At 39.9% G+C, this 5,286-nt stretch overlaps 1 non-coding gene across 1 annotated transcript; it reads left to right on the top strand.

Annotated features, from left to right (window-relative positions):
• The first annotated feature begins 312 nt into the window (after positions 1–312).
• On the top strand, positions 313–384 carry TRNAP-UGG. Its single transcript has one exon. It is a non-coding gene; the product is annotated as a tRNA-Pro (tRNA).
• The last annotated feature ends 4,902 nt before the right edge of the window (positions 385–5,286 follow it).

The raw sequence follows: 5,286 nt of genomic DNA, 5'->3' as shown, positions 1-5,286 counted from the left end.
CTCTACAGTAATTAACTTCTATTCTTTTTTCTTCTCTCTACAGTAATTAACTTCTATTCTTTTTTCTTCTCTTTACAGTAATTAACTTCTATTCTCTACAGTAATTAACTTCTATTCTTTTTCTACCTACAGTAATTAACTTCTATTCTTTTTTCTTCTCTCTATAGTAATTAACTTCTATTTTTTTTCTTCTCTCTATAGTAATTATCACAAACCCTATGTAATAATTGCTCATATATTTCATTAACAAAGAAAATAAATGAAATAATGATGATATATTCCATAAACAACTTAATATATAGTCCATAATAAGGGCATTTGGTCTAGTGGTATGATTCTTGCTTTGGGTGCAAGAGGTCTCGAGTTTGATTCTCAAAATGCCCCTCCAAAAGAAAAAAAGCACAATTTTGAAAGAAAAAAAAACAAAAAAAATGCAAAGGAATGCATGGCAATGCACAACTTCAACTTATATAAATTTCATATATTGAGGCATTTGGTCTAAGTGGTATAATTATCGGTTTTGGGTGTGAGAGTTCGATTCTCAAAATGCCCCCAACCATATTATATCAAAATGAATTATGCAAGATAATATGATTTAAAATGGGGTTTTTAAACATTGAACCTAGAAGATGAGAAATAGAGAATGAAACAATGAAACATATTCTTGGAAGAATAAAGATCGTCCGGCTAATCTATTGTATTCTTTCTAGGAACTTTTCAGTCAAGTTGAGAATAGAGAATGAAACTATTCTTGGAAGAATAAACATTGTCTCGAGCCCGACTTTAAAAAGAGTATTACACAAATTGTTCTATTGTATTCTTCTCGAGCCGGACTTTAAAAAGAGTATTACACAAATTGTTCTATTGTATTCTTTCTAGTAACTTTTCAGTCAAGATGAGAATAGAGAATGAAACATATTCTTGGAAGAATAAAGATCGTCTCGAGCTTGACTTTAAAAAGAGCATTACACAAATTGTTCTATTGTATTCTTTCTAAGAACTTTTCAGTCAAACAGGTCATCTGTTGTCACAATCCTTTTAAGAAAGATGCGTCCAAATAACCGATGAAGAAGTTTCAGAGAGCCATAGGTTCGAATCCTGTCACCTTAATGTGGTATTCTCAAGGGCCAAAGTGCAAAGCCCCGTAGTCTATCCGTGGTCAGGAAAGCAGGCACGTTGTCCGCTGTCGTCACATAGGTCATCTGTCGTCACAATCCTTTTAAGAAAGATGCGCCCAAATAACCGATGAAGAAGTTTCAGAGAGCCATAGGTTTGAATCCTGTCACCTTGATGTGGTATTTTCAAGGGCCGAAGTGCAAAGCCCCGTAGTCTATCCATGGTCAGGAAAGCAGGCACGTTGTCCGCTGTCGTCACATAGGTCATCTATCGTCACAATCCTTTTAAGAAAGATGCGCCCAAATAACCGATGAAGAAGTTTCAGAGAGCCATAGGTTCGAATCCTGTCACCTTGATGTGGTATTCTCTGGGGTCGAAGTGCAAAGCCCCATAGCCTATTCGTGGTCAGGAAGGCAGGCGAACCGTGCACATTGAAAAAAAAAAGATCTCTTTTTCTATCACACGTAGAATTGTCATTCTTTTGTCTTTTGAAACCCCTTACCTTATCAGTGATCAGGCATGTTTTTGGTATCATATATCGAGATAATTATTATGAAAAAGCTATTCCACTAGTGTGACTTAGATACCCTTTTTTGGTGGTATCGGTCATGCTATTTGAATAGCCTGAAGTCATCATAGCCTCTCCACCGGTTCCGAAGACTCCTTCGGCATCAATGTGCTCCAATGAAAGAGATCAGACCCTTTCATGAACTAGAACCGGGAACAAAACGCCGAGGAGAAAGTCGAAAGCAAGCTCTTTTTTCATATACACAATCTAGAAACCCAATTAGCTCACGGACTATCTCCTCAAACCTGGCGAGTATGAGTGCTTGGTAAGAGCGAATGTCGAATGAGAAAGACATTCGATTACGACAAAATTCGCAACTACCAAAGTGCACTAAACCTAGTGAAGATCTTCGACCTAACGATAATGGAACTTCAAGCCCATTTAATCAATCCTCTTTTTACCTTATTGTTGATCGAATTGGATGCACGCCAGGACTAAATTCTCTCTCAGTCACCTAGAGATGAAAGGAAGATCAGATCCGAAGTTTACGAATCGAAGAGAAAGTGGATCTGAGTTCTACATGGTTTCATTTTCAAAAGCTTCGCTTGCCTACGGTACTTTATTGAGGATGTGCAACAATACGGTCATCTCTCAGCCATGTATAGAGAATTCCTTGATCATTTCCTTGGCGGATAACACAAATGAAATCGCTTCCCTGACCACCCATCTTATGAGTTCATTCTTGTCTTGTTGGTTTGTTGTACTATTCTATACCTCTCTCGATTTATAGAAAGATGTTCGGGAGCTGGGAGGGCCTATCGTGAGGGAACTTTCCTTTTCACGGTAGGCAAAGGTAAAGCGGGAGCTACATATGTCCACAGTGATCAAGGCAGAGCAACTCCTTCTTTAAAAGATGTTGGTTTTATCGAAATTGTTAGATCCACTTTCGTTAAAGAAAAAATAGGAGCTCTTGATTTGGCCGATGTCGATTCATATGACAATGCGGACTCGACTCAGGATGAGGATTTCGCTTTTCATACTGCTGCTATGAACCAAAAGAGCTGGTAAGCTATCTCGCTAAACGAAAGGAAAAAGCACGTACACGTTGACCTTGTTACAAGGGGCGGGGGCCAGCCAAAGAAGGTCAGTCAGACTAGGTTAGGACCCTTGATCCGGTTCAGCTAGGTTCTTCCATACGAGAATGTATGCGTATCGGTATCATCTTTAGGACCGGTTGCTTCCTCTTTTTGTTTATACGTTTGGAGAAACCTGCTAAGCCCGTCTTTCTTACCAGGTGTGATTCAATCTTTCAGCTCAAACTTTCCTATCGTTCGACGGAAAAGGTAGAAGTACGACTACCTTTTCCTTTTCTTGCCCGAGCAAAGGCATCATTCAGTTTCTACCAAAAAGTTCGCTATCTATTAGTTGTCATAATCGAATGTATTTCTCATTTCATGTTAGCTCCTTCAAGAGCTTCCTGGTTCGTAGTAGACGAAACCATGGACTTCTATCAGACTAGCATTGCCTGGTGAGCTCGTTGTTGAGGGTTGGCCTTACAGGAGATCGAGCAGCCTTTCTTTCCCTACCTAGTATGCTTTCCTGCTTATCATGCAACTAGCCAACTAGCCAAAGAGAGAGGGAGAGGGATCATGTCAATCAATTTATATGTGCATTTTGTCCGTCCTGTACTTGCCTGCTTAGCTTTCTTAGCCAACATCTCCGGTTTCCCCCGAACCAAGAGGTCCTGCTTATCCATACCCGATAGTCACACTTTCAGCCGAAAGACTGATTTTTTTCATAAATTCGGTTCATAGATCAAGAAATAATGAAGCTGCTTATAGGGATGGTTACGCGATACATCTTTTCATATTCGCCTTTTCTTTAACCCTGCTATCAACCTTGCCATTCACAGTCCGCATCCAACCATTTCTTTTTCAACCTACACGTATGCTCTAGGCCAAACTCACATAACTAGTCAGAAGATGCGGTCCACAACTGAATGGAAGATAAGTGTCACAATCGCACTCTTGTTGTAGTGAGACAATGATTATGTGACATTTGTTCTAATCCAATGAACAAGTCAAACATGCAAAATTTAGACTGAACGAACAATAGCAGTGTATGCTCGAATCACGTTTAGAAGAAATATTTTAGAAAATGTGAGCGAGGAAATACGTTAAAAACAATTTCAAATAAAGCAATGTTATAAGCTAAAAGTGAAGAAACAACAACTGGTCACGTTCTCCTATAGTACATTTTGGGACATTTTAGTCCTGATGGGTGTAGATATGATTTTGAGGACTAATCATACACCCCGTATTGGCACAACAATAATAGTAAAGGCCTATATAAGATGAAAGCAAGTAAAACGTGTTTGGAATGAGCATGCCACCATGAACCACAAATCGTTTATAAGAATAGCTGAGACATCTAACATGCAGCCACAGGCAACATGCCTCAACCAATCATGACTGCGACATCTGCCCTTACACAATTTTTCAATATCTCTATCAACCGGCTCTTCATAAACTCAACGTTGTATGATGAGGCTGACTTTAGGTCTCGCGACGCGCTTCTAGCTGATCTCAGTATTGAGGAGTCTTTTCCAACCTACTAGGAGCTATTGAAAATCACTTCTCGGTTTGTTAACTATTCAAGCATTAATGACACGTGCAAGGATCATTGGGCATGTGTCGTCAAAGATAAATCAAGTCGTCCGACTTAGTCGATAGTAAGGCCATTTACTTGGTTGGTCTTGGCCGTCATTTTCTCTAAACTCAAGTACGTTTGAATTTTGTCTCTCGAAGTTACTCCAAGTGTCGTCAGGAGTTGTTTCCTATTAAAACGTCCATCTCACTTCGTTAGTGATTTACATTTCTAATCTAATTTAATTTGAACTTCAAAAATAAGACATTATACTGACCTTAAATATTAGTATTAGAGTAAAAATAAGCTTCGGAAGGGAAAAAAATGCAAAGGACGCTGTCAGAATGTCAAACCGAGCCTAATACTCAATTTTTGAGCCTAGGACTCCGAGATGCTGAGCCGAAGGAGCCGGTGTATGCAACAGTGACTTTGTCGCTGAAGGACATTGATATATGTGCAGGTTGTGAAGTGGTTCGAGGCGCGGGTCTTGAATGTTCATGTGGGCGCGCAAGTCTTTGTAGAGAATTCGTGGGTTCGGCTGTGTTTTGTGTATTTGGTCTTGAATGTGGGTTTTTGGGCAAACCACAGAGGAACTAGACTACTGGACTCGTTGTTGGTGGGTATCTTGTTGTTGTGTTGGGTATCTGGTTACTAGGCCAAACTGGGTATGAGGTTGCTTGACTGGAATGAAGTTGCGGGTATTCGAGTTTAGGTCCTAGCAGGTGGACTTCGTCTTCTCCTTTCTTCATCCCTTCGTATCAAAACTCGTTGTGTACATCCTGTTTCTTCTCCTTCATTTTCATGGTGTTAACCGTCTTTGTACGTTCGATCCTACCCCTCTATCTCGCTTGTGTTGTGTACATTGGATCCCATAGTCGTCACCTCGACATTGTCATTTGTGCAGAGGTGCCTTACCTTTACCTACAAAATAAGAGCAATGCAGTACTTCTCTACTCACGACTTACATACACACACATTTGCTCCCAGGCTTCAACTAGCATACACTCACCATGGAG

Source organism: Cucurbita moschata, unplaced genomic scaffold (assembly GCF_002738365.1).
Source record: "Cucurbita moschata cultivar Rifu unplaced genomic scaffold, Cmos_1.0 Cmo_Scf00539, whole genome shotgun sequence".
Classification (NCBI taxonomy): domain Eukaryota; kingdom Viridiplantae; phylum Streptophyta; class Magnoliopsida; order Cucurbitales; family Cucurbitaceae; genus Cucurbita; species Cucurbita moschata.
The sequence above is the reverse complement of the archived record's forward strand: the minus strand, read 5'-3'. Positions and strand labels throughout refer to the sequence as shown.